We start from the raw sequence: 21570 nt of genomic DNA, 5'->3' as shown, positions 1-21570 counted from the left end.
GCTGGTTTTATATTATTAAAAGTTTGAATCGCGCAGCCCAGAGTCACTGGCCCCTTTAAAGGGGACTTTCTCTCTTGTCTGAAGAACAGACCTCGCGCGGAGCCAGATGGTTCCCGTCTGCTGCTTTGAGTCAATGCACTTCCTCCCGCAGACGGGAGCCCTTTTGCCCTCCTTCCTCCCCCACCCCTCCCCACTTTCAGCCCCACACCACTGGGCCTCTCTGTTTTGTCGCTAGAAATAATCTTTTATTGCCCAGTTGTTCGGAAGTGACCTTTTGCCCTTGATTAGATAGCACCAGGCTCTATCACCGGATTGCTTTTGAGCTGGCATTTGCTTTTTTGTGTCGGCTGATCCGGTGTCAGGGAGAACAATGCAAGGCTTTGCAAAATTTTAGTATAGCTAAGGCTTCGTGGAAGGAGGCTTGGCGGTGCAGTGGTTAAGGGCTGGGCTGCTGACCAAAAGGTTGGCTGTTCGAAACCACCAGCTGCTCTTGGGGAGAAAGATGTCGCAGCCTGCTACCATAAAGATTTACAACGCTGCAAGCCCTATGGGGCAATTCTACTCTGTCCTTCAGGGTCACTATGAGTCAGAATCCACTCAATGACAGTGGGTTTGGTACTTTTTTGAAGGCTTCATGTGAAATAAGTGGGGGTGGGGAGACCTGGGGTTATGTAAAACAACTCCATGAATCCCGTTTGCGGAAAATATCTTTTCTTCAGTAAACCGAAAAACAAATGGTGTGTTTTAAAATTCGTTTGTATGTATTTAACTCACTCTTGTTTAACAACCATGCATTTCAGAAGAATAGGAGATTATTCCAGGATTTACTGTATTTTATTTAAGAATCAAACTGACTCAGTCTTACATTAAAATATTAATCAAATACACTGTTGAATTTCTCAGAGAGCAATTTTCCAGAAGGTCCCAATTATTCTAAGTAACAAGTGTAGTAAACCATATAAATGTTTATATGGGCTTAATCACTAAAGGCTAACTCATTTTTAATTTTAAAAACTAGGGAAAATATCCATGACTTTATTTACTTCTCGGGTTAAATGAAGAAATATGTGGCTCTGTCTCTTTTATAATAGTTGTTAAATTCTTTTGATTTCAAAGCCCTAGGAATATCTGCTGGAGCTAGTAGAGTGGCTGAATGTGAAACTCTTGTTTTAAAACTCTCCATTTCACTCTAGAGCTGAATATTCTGCTCTGTAGGTACAGAAGGATTCTGGGATTCTTTTTGAAATTTGTCAATCTATTATTAACATCTAAAATTTTGATGTTTCCTAGTCCACAACCTAAGAAAAAAATGAAAATGGCTTCTCTCACCAAACTCTGTCTTTCCTACAAACCATGCAGCTCTACATTTTTATTATAGGTGATTCTTAGCACTAATGGCCATACTCTTAACTCTTGGTTGGCGAGTTGTAGCGGCTTAAAAAGAATTGCCATCTTTCTGCTTTATTTCAGGTTGTCTGGTCCATTTCTTGTTTTAGAGGTTTGTAGTGTTGGGAGATAACTGAGAGGTTATCTCGACTGTTTTCCAGTGTCATACGGAAGGCCTATCTGTTCTTCTACACTATGTGGAAAGTATGTACAGCAGCCTTCACCACAAAGGAAGTTAAAGATGTAACGTGCAGGGTGAGTAAGTATTACCGGCATCATTTTATAGACAAAACAGCAGGAACTCACAGTCAAGCAGATGTCCTAGAAGGACCCAGGGGGACTGCAAGGTTCCTAATTGCCTCGTTTCATAGTGTAAGGAGGGTTGTTTTCATAAATATTATATATGGATGTCACAAAGAAAAACTACTGGTAATGTTCTACTTTTTTCATTTTTTATGCTTTGTTAGTTAAATATATGTCTCCCAAAAATTCAACATGCAGCATAGAAAATTTTCCAATGAATAATTTTGAGAAGAGAGTTATATATATGTATATATGTCCACATATTTTAAAAGAGCATGGGTATTGTTGATCAGTTTTATTAGCAGACAAGACAAATAGTTTGCCAGATAACCTGCCATTTGCTGAGTTTCCCTGGTTGAGCCTAGGAGATTGGGAAATGACCAAGGAAAGATTGATGTTGAGACATCACTGAGTGGAAGGAAAACATGCCATTTAAGAGTTTGTAGATTTCTTTTGGCTTCAACTCATCTATCTGTTAGTAGGGGCAGACATGTCTCTGGAGAAGTTTAGGTAAGTTTGCTTTTAAAAGCATTTGGGCTTTTAAAAAGGGCCAGGGAATGGTTCTTCTTCAACCATATGTTTTCCAGAGAATGGAGTCCTCAGCTCCGGTATTGGCCTGGGGACCGGTCAGATTGCATGGGATGACAGGAGACAAAATGGAAGGCCTCTTAAGGACCTTTGGGTGAGTAGCAAAGGAAACGCTGGATCGGTTTATCATTGTGGCTTACAGACAGTAAAAGACTAGGTCTTGGCAGTGCTTATCTCGTTTTAAGTTCCTCATCTCTGAAATAATGATAATTCTCTTTTTATCTCGTTGGATTGTTGTGGAAACTAATAGTTTTATAAATAGCGAATTCTTTATGAGAAGGATTCAGTTTGTATATGAACTTGAAGAAGAGAGTAGGATTCAGGAAAATGAGATTCTTCTGTTGGTCATCTCTAAAAGGGACTAAAAACTTTCCCCTAATTTACGAGGTTAAATAAAATATTGAATGAGATATATATGATGTTCTCGGCAACCACCACAGCAACAAAACAAAATAAATAAGCACACAAAATAACTATGTAGTCACAGTGTCCAAGTCAATATTAATTAATTATATCAGTTATTAGTATAGCAATACTATAAAAAGTTTAAATATATGTTAAAGTTGTGGTCATGCCTAGAAAGCTGATTTTTACAAAGTAAAAGGACACATTAAAAATAAAGTAATAGTAAAATATCATCAACCCTCTTCCCCCACTGGAAATTAACTGGATATTAGTTTTGTCAGGAAATAAACAAGGCAGTTGTTGAATTATAATAATTGCCCATACTTCCTAATATTTAATTTTACCCATGCTGCCCTACAATTTGTGTTTCTTTCTCTTCACTGAAATGGGGCTCTGTGAACTTCTTGGAAATCCTTCTCTTGGCATGATCCCAGATCTCTCTCTTCACCCCTTTGACCCTTGTCTTAGGGATGATGAGGTCTCTGTGCCTCTTTACATAACTCAACCCACGCATTCACTGGGGTCTGTGTTTAGTTCTGTGCTTCCTATCACCTGTTAATGCTAATGCTTCCAAATCCCAGTCATTGCCCTCTGTCCTTTTCCTTTGCTATCCTTCTTCGTGGTTTTCACAAATAACCGTTACCATCTTAATTGAAATGACTCTGAACTTTCCTTCACTGCTTTGCCCGTCCAAATGCCTTAAATCTTGTTCTCTGCAGGATAAATACTGCACAGATATTCTACTGATGGCCAAAACAAACATTTTAAAAATGAGACTTATTAACTCCTGTAAGAGCTTATTCTTACCACCACAGTTATTTATTGAGTGACTTTGCAAACGGTATTAAATAACTTGGGTAGAGGTGGAAAAAAATAAAACATAACTTTTCGGCTCATAGATGAACCAGCCTCAAAACATTATGGACAACCTTGTATGTGATGAAACCTAGGGGCAGTGAGGAAGATGTACCTCTCCTGTGGCCCCATCCTTGTTCCAAGGTATGTTCTCTCATCTAAGGGAAAGAATACAAGAAGAAGGTGTGCATGTATTAGAACACATTTCTTTAAGCCCTGGATGGACCAACTAACCTAGTTGGCTTGTTGGATCACCGATCATTTAATGCTGTCTGAACTTCAACTTTCTGTCAAAGATGTTTACCTATTAACTTCGAAATACATGAAAAGACCGTAAGTGCTAAGTAATTTAAACAGAATGTAATTGTATTACAGTGATCATGTGAGGGATTTGTGACTGCTACAATCAAAATGAGAATATTTATGTCATGGTTGTAGGTAAGTGTTCATTTGCTTGTTTACTTATTTATTGCCTTTCTCTCCCAGTAGACTGTAAACTCCTGGAGGGCAGGGACCATGCCTGTTCCAGGGATCGCTGTAATCCTGTTTTGTAGTACAGTTTCTGCCCCTGGGAAACAGTCAATAAATATTTGTTGGATGGATGGATGGATGGATGGATGGATGGATGGATGGATGGATGGATGGAATATTATAAATAATATCAAGAACACTGAGAAGTTCAAAAGAGTGTCTGAAAATCCATCCACCAAAAAGCTTATGTACGTTAATATTTGTAGAATTTCTCAAGTCCTCATTCCAACTTAGAGTTTATTTTAGATACAATTTCAATAAACCTGGCTATCTAGTTTCCAAGGTGATATAAAACTGGAAGTGGATAATCATGAGTTGTTGAGAGGGATCCAGTGAAGGCACTGTGTTTCCACGAGAAGTGATAGCCAACAGCCTGAGAGTGAGTTAGGAAGCAGAAAGATTGCTCTAAAAACTCAAAAAACGTGGCAGTCTGGGATTACTTTATACAAATTAAATGGAATAATCTGTTCATGAAAGGTTTGTGAGCTGTTTAACATCACACAAATACGTGGTGGTATATAAGGGAAAGATAGGGTTATCTGGCCCATCAGAGCTGATGTCCTGAGGCCATGGTAGCAATATTGTATATTGATGGATGTTCATAAGATATCCCTGAACCAGTAATAAATAAATAATGTTCACTTTCTTTAACAAGGTAGAGACGTATGATGGTCACTTTAGATTTAGAAAGATTTCTCTCAAAAATGTTCAAAATAAAGTTGAGATGTCTTATTTCTGATAATACTAGATAAACAAAGTTTTATTTTATTCAATAACTCAGTGGCTTTTTCCAGATACGTCCGAATCAACCCAGTTCGAAATGTTAGGGAGTTAATTTCTTATATACTAAAACACCCTTCAGGCCTGTGTATGTGGATGCTGAATAAAGTAGAACTACTATTAAACGAATTGGCCATTTTTCTAAGTAAAGCTGGTCAGCTACTTGATTAGCCCAGACAGTGCGGTTTTATTTCTGACACATTATATTTTCTTGTTGTCTGAGTTATGCCTTCATAAATTAGGTATTAAATATACTGTGATGATGTTAGTTGTTCGCTAGACAGCCTGACTCGTGGCGACACTGTGCATAATGAAACAAAACACTGCCCTTTCTTGGATCATTTTTATCATCAGTTGTGGATCAGACTGTTGTGATACACAGGATTTTCACTGGAAGTCCTGGTGGTGCAATGGCTCAGAGCTATGGCTGCTAACCAAAAGGTTGGCAGTTTGAAACCCTATGGGGCAGTTCTACTTCTATAGGGTCACTATGAGTCAGGTTTGCTTTCGGTTTGCTTTTCAGAAGTAGATCACCAAGGCTTTTTTCCGTAGTCAGTCTTAGTCTGAAAGCTATGCTGAAACCTCTTCAGCATCATAGTAACACTCACACCTCCACAGACAGAGGGGTGGTGGCTGTGTATGAGGCATATACGGCAGGAATTGAACCCGGGTATCCCTTATGGACGGCAAAAATTCTACCACTGAACCACCCATTTGATGATACTTGGCAGCTAGATTTACACAGTAGTAGAGAAAATGGAGTTTTATTTTTGTTTCTTTAGTCTGATATTCACAAGTGGCACATTTTGAGGGCTGAAAGTTGATTTAAAATTTCATTTGATTTCAAAAAATATTTATTGGACACCCACTATAAACCAGGGGGCACTGGAATCAGATGACAGTTGATATCCCTTCTCAGGGAGCAAATGATTTTGAGACTCTCAAATGGACAGAGAACCCTGTCTGAATCCATAAACATTGCACTATAGTGATATTTGGGCAAGAAAATGACAGTTGTTATATTAGTTATAGTGGGCAAAGAATAAAAAGTTTTATAACCCTAAAATATATGAATTTGAACTGTAAGACAAGTCACTTTAATTCTTAAACATGTTAAAGAAATAACATAGAACTTTAAGAAAATATTTCGATTGTAGCTGTGGTTGGTTGGCTGTTTTGAATTATTAGTGGTATAGTGATTTTTTAAAAAAGAATAAATGGCCCAAGTTTATAATTACTAAATTCTCCTTTAAAAAAAAGTACGTATTAAAGAATTTGTGTATAGTTGGGTGAAAAATAAATTCAGATGAGAATAATTTCAGAAATGAGAAATTTTTATCAGAGCAATTTCTATTATACATTTACTTTATAACTTGGTAAACTTAATGTTAATTTTTCCTTGTTTTAAATCTTCAGAGTAGGTAATTCTAAGTGAATTTTTTTTGAAGGTTTTTAAAAGTAAGCGATTCCAAATATTTTCATGGGTTAGGTTTTTGATGTCCTGGGTTACTTTAATCCATTAAATCAACCAAGAACAAAACAAAACCATTCAGAATGGTACAAACTGTGTCTGATTAAATGATACTTTCCTAAATTGATAAAAAGTTTTGCTACACCAGGTGCTAGGCCATATCTACTACTATCAGATAGAGACCCACACATGTGCCATTCCAGTAGAGCTATCAATATTGCTGTCATCATTGTTAGTTAGAAGAAGGCATGATTAAAAGATTTGCTTGTAGTGTTGTTCATCATTAGTAATTTGCATATCTGGTAACTAGATATAAAAACAATGCTCTCATTGATTTTTCATATTCTTCTATTTTCCCTGGAAACCGTGGTGGCATAGTGGTTAAGTGCTACAGCTGCTAACCAAAGGGTCGGAGGTTCAAATCCTCCAGGCACTCCTTGGAAACTCTATGGGGCAGTTCTACTCTGTCCTGTAGGGTCGCTATGAGTCGGAATCGACTCGACGGCACTGGATTTGGTTTGGTTTGGGTTTATATTTTCTCTGATTCCCTTAACCTGTCTTTTGATCTCCTCAGAGGTGTGCTGGTCTGTTGGGGCTGGTATTTCAGTCTTTTTAGTTGTTATCATAGGCATCCCTGGGTGGCAGGAATGGGTCAGTCCTCAACTACTAGCTGAAAGGTCGGCAGTTCAAACTCACCCAGCAGCATTTCAGAAGACAGCCTTGGTGATCTGCTTCTGAAAGGTCATAGCCTTGAAAACCCTATGGAGCACAGTTCTATTCTGCATGCATGGGGCTACCGTGAGTCAGAATCGACTTGCTGGCAACTAACAGCAACAGTTTTTATCACGCATGTTTGGATGCTTGGGTGTTTAAGCACACACACCTCCTCAACCTTCCCAACCACCTAAGCTAAAACAGACAAAAGCCTCCCTCTCTCCTATATCACAATCTTCAGTCTCCAGTTGAATTCTGTAACATAGTTTATGTGTGCAAAGTGTTTTTCAGTCTTGAGGTAGGTGGAGTGGAAAAGATGAGCACAGTGAAAAGGTCAGGTCAACTGACAGCGACAAACACAGCCCTCAGAAAGATTCGCCAGATGGAGGAGTATTTTATGAATAAATTCAGAGGAAAGACCTACAAAAATGAAAATGGCATTTTTTAAACAATAGGATTGAAGAAATTGTGGTGACTTTTGAATGGCAAAAGTACAGAATGACTTTTTTTTATTGTTTTAAAAATATATATAACACAACATTTGCAGAGTGACTTTTTTTTAAGGGATCTGAATGAAAATGAAAGAAAAAAGTTACTTAATGAAGAAAATAGGGAAAAATTAAATGAACACAGGCTGAAGAGGGAATTCTGTTTATACACAGTTTAGAGGATGAGGAATTAGCTAATGAACCGTTCCCCTTTACATTTAAAATGTTGTGTGACACCCTGTGGAACGCCTGCTAGACACAAAGGAGAAATTATGGTACATCTTTCAGGCTCTGAGGGGCCCTGCCTGAGCCCATTAGCTCTGTGCCAAGCTCCCTTGTGGGAGGCAGTAGGCAAACTTATTTGGAATCTTTTTTTTTTGCTTTGAGAAGTTTGCCCCGTGGGACAAAGAATTTCTTCTTTCTAGGCATCCTGGAGGTGTACAACGAGGCATTGCCATACCCTTATATATCTACTTCTAGTCGTGCTTTCTGACGCGAAAGGTACATGAGTCACCTCTTTGAGTCCACCTAAAATCTCGTGTGTTCCTAGAGGGAGATCTGGATGGGGTTAAATAAGCCTAAATCTAATAAAAGCAGATTCAATAGCCAAGTTTTCTTCTTCAGCAAAATAATGCAACCAATATGAGGAAGAAAATATTTTCTACACTGTAACTTCTTTTTTTTTTTTTAACTTCAAGAAGTTCAAAGTCCTTTCCAGGATATCACAGCCCATTATTTAAACCCACTGAATCTCTATAACAAATCTGTCTTGGAAAAAGTACAGCCAGAATGCTCCTTAGAAGCAAGGATGATGAGATTATGACTCGCATACTTTGGACATTTTATCAGGAGGGATCAGTCCCCAGAGAAGGACATCATACTTGGTAAAGTGGAGGGTCAGCGAAAAAGAGGAAGACCCTCGATGAGATGGATTGGCCCAGTGGCTGCAACAACGGGCTCAGGCATAACAATGATTGTGAGGATGGCGCAGGCCGGGATTGTTTTGTTCTATTGTACATAGGGTCACTATGAGTTGGAACCAACTCAATGGCACCTACCAACAACAACAACATCTCTATTATGTACATGAATAAAGGATAAGTAATAAAGTGGGAAAACATGGGATTTTGGATTGGGCAAATATATGTTCAAGGCCAATCTCTACCAGTTACAAGGGACAATATCTACTTCCAATACCATATTTTGACCTGGGCAACCAGGCTTTCTTCTGGCACAATGCCCCTCCCCATCTTGGAGAACTCTACCCTGCCTGCCTCTTCTCTGACACCACTGTTCCCATGGAGCTAGGAGTCTGTGGGCCCAGGGGACCAGGTTACCCTCCTAGAGCTCATGTCTTCCACATTGTGGTTATCTGGACCCCAGAATTCTGGGCCATAATGGCAGGGCTAGCTTCTAGGGTCAGTGAAGGACTCTTTCCCAAGTCTAGCCCCGTAAATTAGACCACAGTGTCATGGTGCTGCCACCAAGGGTCAGCAAAAAGGGTGATGGAAGTTAGATGTAGCTTGTACATTGGGCTGCAGTGTTCACATACATAGTGAGGAAAGCCTGAGGAATGGGACAAAGCTGCATGTGGGAAGGAAAGGGGGTCTCTATTTGTTCTCCATCTCTCTCGGAAATGTTAGAAGTAGGCCTGCCTACCTCATGAAGTTACTGTGTTGTTTAAATGAGCTAATGTGTGTAAAGTGCTCAGCACAGGGATTGTAGGCATCCAGTAACTTTTTGTTCTGGGGTAGTTTCTGGTTTAAATTAATCTCAACTTAGCCTCTTCTAAATTCCCATGAAAAACATGTACCTAGAGGCCCAAAATAAAGTGAAACCTCTTCAACTATATTGAAAATTAAGACTAACAGCCACCCTACTGCCAGAGTCCGGGAGGGATTTACAAACACCATAAAACCGATGGAGTAGAATTAAGAATGAAAATGGGTGTTTTGCATCCTTTTACATTGTTAAAAAGCACAACTCACAATGTAGAAAAAGAAGTCAGAAAGTTGCATGAACTGAATAGTATAGGTAATATAATAGGAAACAAAATCAATATGGAAAGTAAAAAAATACTAGGAATTATTAGAGTAATGGGCGCGAATGCAATTACTGTGGAAGATAATACAGTTCTTCCAGTTTTTAATAAATCTAGTAGATAAATAATGTACAGAAATAGGAAATATGAATAATATAATTAATTTGAATTTATAGATATTGAACATTGTATAATTAAGATAAACACACTTCTTTCTAAATGTCCATGAAATATCTTCTGACATTGATTATACTGAGCCATAAAGAAAATCCCAGTAAGTTTTTCCCAAGCAGCAAGTGAATAAGCCATATTGTCTGAACTGAATACTATAAAACTAGAAATTAATAACAAAAGATTAAACAAAGTGCTTTATTGTCCTGGAAATAAATACCATAGTTCCTTGAAATTAAGACATCTTTGATTGCCAGGCGTACCTCAACTTCCAAGTTGTAAAATGTGCAAAAAGTTGTGCTTTTGAATTGATGAAATGTGGTAACTCTTGCATCAAATAGAAAATTCAAACTTTATGAATTATTAGAAAATAAAACAAAGACAGTATTGTGGCCATAATACATGACTAAAGCTATATAATGAGGCATAGTCATAGTCTTAACATATTTTCATTATAAAAAAAAAAATTTGGAAAATAAATAAACTAAACATTTTATTTAAGAATAGTTTTCTTTTTAGTGCAACCACTATTCTGTTTCCTCAGAGACTCTTATTGAATATGGCCATTATATCAGACTTCTTCCTCTTTCTGATTTTCTTTTTTAATTTTTTTTATCTCAGGGGTCCCACTGTCTCTCCTTGAAATCTGGTTTCTATTATTTAATTTCCCTCCCTCCAATCCAGTCCCTCAGGCATGTTTATATATAGTTAGACTCAATTATATAAAAGATGTAGATATTTTTAAAAATGAGGCTTCTGAGGCTGATGAAAATCAGATGATGTAGTTAGATATCTGTAAGAGTGAATATTGTTTAATACCACATGCTGACATATCTGAGTTTCAGTTCTGATTCTATAAGAAGCCCTAAATGACAAAGCATATCCACACTAAACCAAAAGACAAGGTCAAGTATAACAATCAAAGTTTAGAGGCAAAGTCAGGAGTAAGACAAGAATGCTTCTATAATTCTTAGTTAAAATTATTCTGTCTGAAGTAAAAATGGAAAGTATAACTATAGAAAAGGAGGAGACCAAGTTATTGTTATTTCTGATATATATCTAGAAACACATAAGGGAACCAAGAGGGAAACTCTTGGTGTAGAAAATTTCCATAAAGTGACCAGAGAATGGATTAATAATAATTTGTGAGATAAATGTCACCATATCAATAGCTTTCCTATTTGGCATCTATAACCACTGACAGACCATAGTGGGAAAAATTAAGTTAATAATAGCAAAAAGAATATTTACTAGAATTTTAAGTAAATGTAAAATGTACTTTGCTTCTGGATGAAAAAAATTGCACACTATAAAGTTGGCAGTTATTTCTAATTATGAAACCAAAAACCAAGCCTGTTGCTGTGGAGTTGATTCTGACTCATAGCAACCCTATAGGGCAGAGTAGAGCTGCCCCATAGGGCTTCTAAGGAGGAGCTGGTAGACTCGAACTGCCCACCTTTTGGTTAGCAGACAAAGCTCTTAATCATTACACCACCAGAGTTTTCAATTATCCTATAGATCTAATGTATTCCTAATCATACTACCATCATACCTCCTTTAGGAATTTGACCAAATTATCCTAAAGTTTATCTGGAAGGTTAAACATATGAAAATGTCTATGACTTATTATTTTGAAAAGAGTGATTGATAACTGTATACCTCTCCTAAGAGAAGAGACAAAAATTAAATAGTGTGAGACTAAAACGAGAATGGACAAACAAGTCACTAGTAAAATAGATAGCCTTGAAAAAGTTCTTCATATTGATAATTTGATTAAAAATACAAATTCATAGATAAAACACAAACTATTCAACAAGTTTGTTTGGGGGACCAGAACAACTATTTGGAGATAAAAATGAAATTAGAATTCACTCTTTTACAATCATTCAAAGTCGGAATTGACTTGACGGCACTGGGTTGGGACCGGGTTATCATAATAAATATTACATGGATTAAAGCTATGAAAGTCCTAGAAAACATATACGTACTTAACTGATTTTGAGGTGGGGAAGGACATTCTAAGCATAAAAGCAAGTAGTAGTTGCTATGGAATAAATTATAAAAGTAAGTTTGTTTAAAAATGTAAGTAAAATGATGTCATAGGCTAAATTCAACCAAACTTTGTGTATGCTGCTTCAGGAAACCCTGTGGCATAGTGGTTAAGAGCTTAGCTGTTAACCAAAAGCTTGGCAGTTTGAATCCACCAGGCACTTCTTGGAAACTCTGTGGGGCAGTTCTACTCTGTCCCATAGGGTCGCTACGAGTCGGAATTGACTGGATGGCACTGGGTTTTTGGGTTTATGCTGCCTCAGTTTACGGAAGTTTCATCAGGTTGAGATATGGGGTCCCTAGGGTCTCTAGATCCGTAGGAGCTGGGGGCAGTGATGGCTCAGCGGTAGAAGTTCCACCTTCCCTGTGGGAGATCCGGTTCTGGCCAAGGTACCTCATGCACAGCACCACCCATCTGTCAGTGGAGGCTTGCATGTTGCTATGATGCTGAACAGGTTCCAAAGGAGCTTCGAGATTAAGACTGACTAAGACAAAAGAGCTGAGAATCCTCTTCCAAAAAAGAGCCAATAAAAACCCTATGGATCACAATGGTCCAACCTGTAACCGGTCACTGGGATGGCACAGGAACAGGAAACATTTCATTCTGTTGTGCGTGGGGCCAACTAGAAGGCAGTTAACAACAGATCCTTAGAAGCCCACTTAGATTTTAATAAGAGTCCTTGAACTTGTATTTATCATTTCAAATAACTTAATGAAAGCATCCATTTCCCCGTAGGAAGGTTGAATTTTTTTTTTTTTTTTTTGCTTTTTATTAATAAAAGATGGTAAGTTATGTCTCTTCAGTTTGATCGACAATTTCAAAGCCTATAGTCATTTGGGGAGCCCTGGTGGTGCAGTGGTTAAGAGCTCGGCTGCTAAACAAAAGGCCAGTAGTTTGAATCCACCAGCTGCTCCTTGTAAACTCTATGAGGCAGTTCTACTCTGTCTTAAAAGGTTGCTATGAGTCGGAATTGACTCTATGGCAGTGGTTTTCTTTGTTTTTTATGGTAGTCATATAGATGAGGGTGGAGTTTGGATATATTGACTCCACTTCTACACCCATGCCTCACCATACAGGGTCAGAACAGTTCTTCACTCAGAGAGTCTTAGTTTTGCTGTAGTAGAATTGACTTTTATTTTTTCACGGTCAGTGTTCAAGAATCTTGACAAACAATTCACATATAGATCAATCTACCTAGGAAAGTAAAATCTGAATCTACATACCATATGCATTTCCCTTTGACTTTCTTTGAGTGCTTGTATACAAGTAGGCCTCCAGAATTACCTCATTCTTTCCAGAATTCTTTGTATTAGAAATAACCCTGTGTTGGTCTGGCTTACTTCAGGGGCCTTGTTAATGGGCATACATGTCTCGGTTGCACCAACAAAGGACCATGTTTCTGGACCTGGAAGGCTCATGAGTTCTTCTCAGAATCATGCAATGAGTTCAGTGGGTAATCACTTCCTTTTCAGTGAATGGTTGGTGTCATGGATTGAATTGTGTCCCCCCAAAATGTGTGTCAACCTGGTTAGGTGATGATTCCCAGTGTTGTATGGTTGCCCCCTGTTTTGTGATTGATATCATTTTCCTATATGCTGTAAATCCTAATCTCTGCCTGTGGTTAGTGAGGCAAGGTTGGATTATGTTGAAGAGGATTAGGGTGGGATGTAACACTGTTACCCAGGTCACATTCCTGATCCAATGTCAAGGGTGTTTCCCTGGGGTGTGGCCTGCGCCACCGTTTATCTTATAAGAGATGAAAGGAATCAAGCAGAGAGTAGGGGATCTGATACCACCGAGAAAGTAGTGCCTGAAACAGAGTGTGTCGTTTCAACCGGGGGTTCCTGCCCAAAGAAGCTCCTAGTCCAGGGGAAGACTGAAGCCCAGGGCTGAGGGGCCTCCACTCAGAATCGGGAGAGTGTTCTCAATACCTACAGTCTGGAGGGCAGGGCCATTGTGTGAACGGTCTCAGAGAACAGAGGATTATTTTCAGGCCTTGAGGGGTAATGTAATGTGTTCTACTAACTTGCTCGGTGCCTGTTATGCCTTCTTTCCCTACAGTTTCTCCCATTTGTAATGGAAATGTCTAGCTTCTACCTGTTCTGCCATTGTACTTTGAAAGCAGATAAATTGTGTTCTAGATTTCACAGATGGAGAGGAATTTTTTGGATTTTGGACTTGGAGTCGAATTAAGACTTTTGCTATGATATGATAGGGTGAATATTTTACATGTGGCAAGGACCTTCCTCCAGAGCTGACAGGGAGAGAAAGCCTTGCCCTGGAGCTGATGCCCTGAATTTGAACTTGTTGCCTACTAGACTATGAGAGAATAAATTTCTTCTTTTTAAAGCCGTCCACTTGCGGTATTTCTGTTACAGCAGCACTAGATGACTAAGACGTTTTGGAAATCTTTAACAGGTATTGGTGGATCAAAGGAAAATCTTGAGGTGGCATCAGATAGATTTTTCCTCTAGGTACCTCCAAATATTATTTTGGTATTCGATGTTTTGGTTGGCTACTTTTGAAAGTGAAATGGAAAATCAAGTGAAAAAATGTTATGATTGCTCTAGCATCAGTTAGGCGGGAGACAAATGGGACTATTTGGGGGTAGAAATGGGTTAATTGTGATTGGGGACTAAATTAAAAAAATAAATCAAAAGAGCTTTTGAACACAAGAGAATTCAAGTTTTCAAATCTTTATGTTGTTTTCCCCATCAGCTTCAGGCTTATTTTTCTTCATATCAAAAAGTAAAGACTGAACTCTTAAAAATAACAAACAGAAAAAGTTTCTCTGGTGTATTTTTGACTCATGTTTGCTGTTAACATGGGGCCTTTGTTTCCAATAGTTGCTACCCTGAGTTTTTTCCATGGAAATTTATTGTTTTTCCTTTTTAACTTCACTAAAATTGTATGCGTGTGTGAAAATGTCCCCAGAATCAGCTCTATTTGCATTGGTATTTCCAGTGGAAATGTCAAGTGTGACCTTTTTCTTGTTTGGGTGTCTAATCCTATTTTAAAGCCCTGTCACGCCCCTGCTGAGGGTCAGCGCCCTTGTGAATGGAGCTTTGCACCTGCTCCCCCTTTCTCCTCCTCTTCCTCCCCTCTGCGTGGAGCTGGAGGATGTTCCGGATGAGAAACAAAACAATACTATGCCTCAGTGACTGCACAGACAGAAAATAATTCCGGACTTGGCAATTTGGTAGAGTAAGTTTTGAAACCATGAGAAAATAAACATAGAAATAAGCAAACCTACAGAGAGGAAAAGAAAAAAAAAAGTGCAGGAACGTTGCATTTAATTGCTGCAAATATCAGAGCTAGCACACCCTTGAACTTTCCAGTTGATAAGATAGAGGCTGTGAAAAAAGACTGGCTCTTGCAAACACAGGATGCTAAAATCAATGTCATTGACATTTCACCCATAGGGAAAAAAATTATTAACAAGAAAAGAATTGTACAAAATATAGCCCAGGATGTTCAAATCACCATAGTGACTGGATTTGGTTCTCTGTCTCCCAAAGTAGAATTTTGAATGACTATGCTTAGAGCTGAATTAGGCGGTTAGATGAATGTAGATAATTTGAATATTAAAAGTATTGTACCATCATTCTTGTTATCATTTAAAGACATTCTGTAAAAATCAACACTGTTTACAATTGCTTGGGTTAGATTGTAATTCTCTACCACAGGAATTATTAGGGATTTTCTTTAAAATTACTAAAGATTTTTGTGCTGGAACATAACCAAATTTAAATATGTTATTTGTCATTACACTGTATTTGTTTTAAAGTTAACCCAGAGGGAAAAAGCCGAATTCACACTGAAATGCTGCTAAAATTATAAAGTTCAAAATCAACGCTTGTACCTGATGACATCACTACAAAATCCCTAGGTGAGCAATTTTTTCTGGCCATATTAAATGTTCTTACTAAAAAAAAAAAAAAAACAAATCCATTGCTGTTGAGTCGATTCTGACTCATAGCGACCCTGTAGGACAGAGTAGAACTGCCCCATAGAGTTTCCAAGGAGCACCTGGTGGATTCGAACTGCTGACCTTTTGGTTAGCAGCTGTAGCACTTAACCATTTTGCCACCACGGTTTCCATGTTCTTACTGCTTTTCCTAAAATCATGTGAATTTCTACTTTCTCTTATGAAATAAAACCCTAGTGGTTTTCTTCCAGCTTGAAATCCAAATGCATTTTATCTTTGCTTTTGTACCATGCTCCAAAATCCACTTTCGGACATAGCTCTTCAGTAAATGTGGCTCTGCTCTTCCCTCATCACCTTATATTTTAACCCCACAATAGTTTCGTAACAGGTTTCCTTGCCTACGGCCTCCTATCTCCACCCAGTCCATCCTGCATGCCACCACAAGAATAATCTTCCTAAAAGATGACATGGCTTTCTTCCTCAGATACCTCCAAACCAAAAAGTTAAATATAGAAATATAATTGATTTCACTAGGAAGGAACCAAACTAGTTGGAAGGTAAGTGGTAGAGATGGCTAGTGCTAGAATTCAGAATGCTTCAGAGAGCACTGAAAGTGGGACTGATTCAAAAACTAGGAGGAGGTGGGGCTTGAACAAAGCCTTGAAGAAATCGAAACTATTTGACTAGAAGAGAAGTGGCAGGTGAGCATGTGTCCTCTTTTGGGGAACAGTGACTGTTATGGACTGAGTTGTATCCCCCCAAGATATGCATCAACTTGGCTAGGCCATGATTCCCAGTATTGTGTGGTTGTCCTCCATTTTGTGATCTAATGTAATTATGCTACGTGTCTAAAATCCTAACCTCTGATGTTAATGAGGCAGGATTAGAGGCAGTTATGGTAATGAGGCACGACATAATCTACAGGATTAGTTTGTGTCTTGTCAATCTTTTTTGAGATATAAAAGAGAGAAGCGAGCAGACAGGAGAGAGACCTTGTCATGGATTGAATTGTGTCCCCCCAAAATACCCAGCAACTTGGCTAGGTCATGATTCCCTTGTATGACTGTCTACCATTTTATCTTCTGACGTGATTTCCGTATGTGTTGTAAATCCTATCACTATGATACAGTAAGATGGATTAGTGGCAGTTATACTGATGAGGTCTACCAGATTAGGTAGTGTCTTAAGCCAATCTCTTTTGAGATATAAAAGAGAGAAGTGAGCAGAGAGACAGGGTGACCTCATAGCACCAAGAAAGCAGCACTGGGAACAGACAGCATCCTTTTGACCTGAGGTTCCTGTAGTGAGATACTCCCAGACCAAGAACCGACAGAGAGAGAAAGCCTTTCCCTGGAGCCAATGCCTTGAATTTGGACTTGTAGCCTACTAGACAGTGAGAGAATGAATTTCTCTTTGTTAAAGGCATCCACTTGTGGTATTTCTGTTACAGCAACATTAGATGACTAAGACAGATCTCATTACCACCAACCAAGAAGAGCCAGAAGTGGAGCGTGTCCTTGCACTGAGAAGCTCCTAGATCAGGGGAAGGCTGCTGACAAGGACCTTCCCCCAGAGCCAACACAGAGAGAAAGCATTCCCTTGGGGCTGGTGTCCTGAATTTGGACTTCTAGCTTCCTAAACTGTGAGAGAATAAATTTCTGTTTGCTCAAGCCATCCACTTGTGGTATTTCTGTTATAGCAGCACTAGATGACTAAGTCAGTGACCAAAGACAAAAAGGTCGAGTGGAGCATGGCTAGTATAGCAGTTTGGCTGGTAAGGAGGCCTGTGGAAGATCAATTTGAAAAATAGATTAGGTTCAGTTTGTGGTCGGCTGTGATTACCAGCTTATACAGATCTTTGTCCTTGAGGTTTGGGGAAGCCATGGAAGAAGTTTTGGGGTTGGGTAGTGATATCTTCTAGAAAGACTCACTGGAAATGTACAGGACAGATTGGGTAGGGATGAAGTATCTGAGGCAGAGAAACTGGCTAGGAGAGAGTTGCTGTAATCTAGGTGTGCGTAAAGGCCTTGATTAGGGTAAAGGCAATGAGAAAAGAAATGTGGAGACAGATATGAGAGACGCTGGCTAGGAAGTACTTATAAGGTTTTGGTAATTAAATGTGTATAAGAGGGAGGATTAAAAAATGACTTTTAAGATTTCAAGTTTGATGCCTAGGAAAAAAATACAGCAGCCAGGAATAGAATCTTGGTGTTTTGTGTGTATATAATGAGTTTTTAGATGTGGTGTTTAAAATAGCTATAATTCATTTCATTGTAAATGTCACATATGTAGATTGGGATGCAGTATTTGGGTTCCAGAGAAAGTCCTGGCTAGAGATGTAGACTTAGAAATCATATTAATTGAGTGCTAATTAAGGTCTTGAAAATGGATAATATTACTTAGCAAGGGCTAGGCTTTGGAAAGTACTCAGGTTTTTGAGATGGGAAGGAAAAAGAGAAAGCAAGGGAAGTGATTAGAGGTAGATGAGACCCAGGTGAACATTGTCTGGTGGAGGCAAAAGAGAGACAGAAAAGAGTATGACACAAAGATGAAAAATCTGCAGAGAGAATCACCTTGAGAAAAGACCATTGGGTTTTTAAACTAGAAGACCATGGTTGACTTTTGAAAATTTGGGGCCAGGAGCCATACTACCAATGATTTAGAAGAGACAGATTTAGTAAGAAAGTAGAGGCAACAATCATATAAACTCATGAACTTTGGTGGTAAATGAAGGAGAAAAATGGAGGAGGGTACCCAGCTCATCTGGGAGAGGTATGTTTCTGTTCGAAGACAATCAAAAGACAGGAGGAGGGAAAGACTGAAGGTGTCCAAGTGACATAGGGTAGAGAGAACAGGTGTGAATGAATGACTAGTTCCTGCATAGGAGTAACTGAGTAAATGTGACTATTAAAATTTGGCAGGACATGTCCCTGTAGGGATATGTATGTGTGTGTGTGTATTGTGTGTGTGTAGCTGACAGTGCTGGAGGTAAGGAAGGGTGGTTCTTCTGAATAAATCACAGTGGAATGTTCAGTGGTAGGTGGAGTGGATAGTTTAAGCTTGGAAGTGCTGAGGCAGTCATTTGTGCCCACAGATGTTAGTTACCAGTGCCTGGCGAAACACTTAGTAAAAAGAATCCATCTAAGTGGATCCAGGAGGCAAAAAGTTCATTTACTTACTTGTGCTCTCATTAAGAGACTTTTTTTTTAGGTGTGATAAGATGGAAGCGCGGGGGGCGGGGAGAGGGGACAGCGGTGATTCCTTGGTATAATTCTCGCCTTCCATTCTGGAAGATCCAGATTCCATTCCTGGCCAGTGTACCTCACGTCCAGCCACCACCCATCTGTCAGCGAAGACTTGTGTGTTGCTATGATGCTGAAACAGGTTTCAGTGGAACTTCTAGACTAAGACAGAATAGGAAGAAAGGCTTGGCTATCTACTTCTGAAAAACAGCCAATAAAGATCCTATGGATTGAAACAGTCCAATCCTCAGCCCATCATGGAATTCAAGACTCAGCAGCATTTTGTTCTGTTGTGCTTGGGGTCACCATGAGTCAGAGGCTGACTCGAAGGCAGCTAACAACCAGAACAACAAGATGGAAGGACAGAACAATATTATCCCATTTTAGGTTTTTTATTTTGTTTTCTTGTACTCCAATACCTCGTAATGCATACTTCTAGCCTGGAACTTATTTGTGTTCTAATTGTCTGTTTAGTTACCAATCTCCCTCTGTTAGCTGTGAGATCTTTAAGAGCAAGGCCTATGTATTTTATCCCTGAACCACTAAGACCTTGAATGTTCCTGGCACATAATAAGCTGCCTGCTAAATAAATTAGGGAGGAAGTGAAATAAAAAAAAAACTTAGGTGGAGGTGTTAGCTCAAAACAGGAGGAGAGGTATGTCTTCCTCCCAGTCAGGAGGGAAAGGAGAAAAGAGTAATGTGGAACTAAAACCTAAAAAGTTTAAGCCAGAGGAAGAGGTCACTCATGCTAGATGGTTTCCATTTCCTCAATAAAGTGGGATTCAGGAGGATTTCTGAATGTGAAAGATGGCAGATCCTGAAGAAAGCTATTTAGTGTCTTCTATGGGCACTTTACATACAAGCCCTTTTAATCCCCACAACTACACAATGAGATCATTATTACTCCTAATTTGTTGATAAGAAGACTGGGGCTTAAATAGCCATATACTTACTTATAAGCCCGTATTCAAATCCAAGTCTCTTGACCTCAAAATCTGTTCTTACTTCCATGTACCCCATTATTGGAGTAATTTTAGGAAGTGAGTAAAGGCCTCCAGAAATAAAGAAAAGCATTGCTGAGGAGCAGCAAGGGTCTGTTTTTGTTGTTTGGTGGCTTCAAGTTAGTTCTGACTCATAGAGACCCTATGTACAACAGAACGAGACACTGCCCAGTCCTGCACCACCTTCACAATTATTGCGATGTTTCAGCCCATTGTTCCAGTCAGGGTGTCAATCCATCTCATTGAGGGTCTTCCTCTTTTTCACTGACCCTCTACTTTACCAAGCATGATGTCCTTCTCCAGGAGCTGGTCCCTCCTGATAGCATGCCCAAAGATGAAGTCCTGCCATCCTCACTTCTAAGGAACATTTTGGCTTTTCTTCTTCTAAGACAGATTTGTTCATTCTTCTGGCAGTACACGGTATATCCAGTATTCTTCACCAACACCATAATTCAAATGCATCAATTTTTCTTTGGTCTTCCTTATTCATTGTTTAACTTTCACATGCGTATGAGGTGATTGAAAATACAATGGCTGGGGCCAGGAGCACCTTAGTCCCCAAAGTGGCATCTATGCTTTTTAAACACTTTAAAGAGGCCTTTTGCAGCAGATTTGCCCAACGCAATACATTCTTTGATTCCTTGACTGCTGCTTCCCTGGGCGTTGACTATGGATCCAAATAAAATGAAATCCTTGACGACTTCAATATTTTCTCCATGTATCATGATGTTGCTTATTGGTCCAGTTGTGAGAATTTTTGTTTTCTTTACATTGAGATGTAATCCATGTTAAAAGTCTGTAGTTTTTGATTTCTAATCAGTAAATGCTTCAAGTCCTCTTCACTTTCAGCAAGTAAGGTTGTGTCATCTGTATATCGTAGGTCGCTGATGAGACTTCATCCAAGCCTAATGCAGTGTTCTTCTTCATATCCCTTTAAAGGATCAATTCCTTTTTTTTGTGGAAATTTTTGATAATTTTTTTTTTTTTCACTACTGGGATGGATGCTGAATCATTGTTTGCAGTTTTATGTTATTTGAAAAAATGGAGTGCCAATTGTAAGCAGGCCATATCAGTCCCATGTTCCATGAAGCACATACACAAGTGGTATATATTGGTACCATGGCCCAGGAAGTCATCACAAACTGTTTTCACCCTAAAAATAACTTACTTACTTGAATATTTCCAAGTGCTGTAACTGTACCTTCCCGAGAACACAAAGGAAATAATAAACATACTCACAAGCCTTATCTCATTGTACAGAAGCCAAAAGACAAAAAAAGTTTCACACAATCACTCTTCCAGGAAGCATTCCCTCATACAAATGGCTCTCAACACTCAAATGTGGCACAGACCAACTTCCTTGTTTTTTAGGTAGTTGCACCAATAACTGCCATGATGCCAGAAAGTAGTAAAGTGACTCAGATGCCTGCCAATAAACCTCCAGGGGCAGAAAATGTAGCTGGAACATATATGTGCCATTGCCTGGTAAAGGGATATCGTCTAGCTTCTCAGATTATTTGCTCAGCATACAGATTGAATAAGAATGGTAAAAGGATACAACCCTAATGCACATTTTTCTTGATTTTGAACCATGCAGCATCCCCTTGTTCTGTTAG

At 38.9% G+C, this 21570-nt stretch overlaps 1 long non-coding RNA gene across 2 annotated transcripts; it reads left to right on the top strand.

Annotated features, from left to right (window-relative positions):
* The first annotated feature begins 1765 nt into the window (after positions 1 to 1765).
* Positions 1766 to 15593, top strand: LOC126077521 (uncharacterized). 2 transcript variants are annotated; one of them, XR_007517766.1, is made up of 3 exons: positions 1766 to 1815; positions 2277 to 2371; positions 3913 to 3978. It is a non-coding gene; the product is annotated as an uncharacterized LOC126077521 (long non-coding RNA). The 2 variants fall into 2 exon arrangements; XR_007517765.1 differs by lacking the exons at positions 1766 to 1815; positions 2277 to 2371 and adding exons at positions 3638 to 3681; positions 15571 to 15593 and having other exon boundaries at positions 3913 to 3975.
* The last annotated feature ends 5977 nt before the right edge of the window (positions 15594 to 21570 follow it).

Source organism: Elephas maximus, chromosome 5, assembly GCF_024166365.1.
Source record: "Elephas maximus indicus isolate mEleMax1 chromosome 5, mEleMax1 primary haplotype, whole genome shotgun sequence".
Lineage (NCBI taxonomy): Eukaryota > Metazoa > Chordata > Mammalia > Proboscidea > Elephantidae > Elephas > Elephas maximus.
Note: the sequence above shows the minus strand (reverse complement) of the source record. Positions and strands in the feature narration are given on the sequence as shown.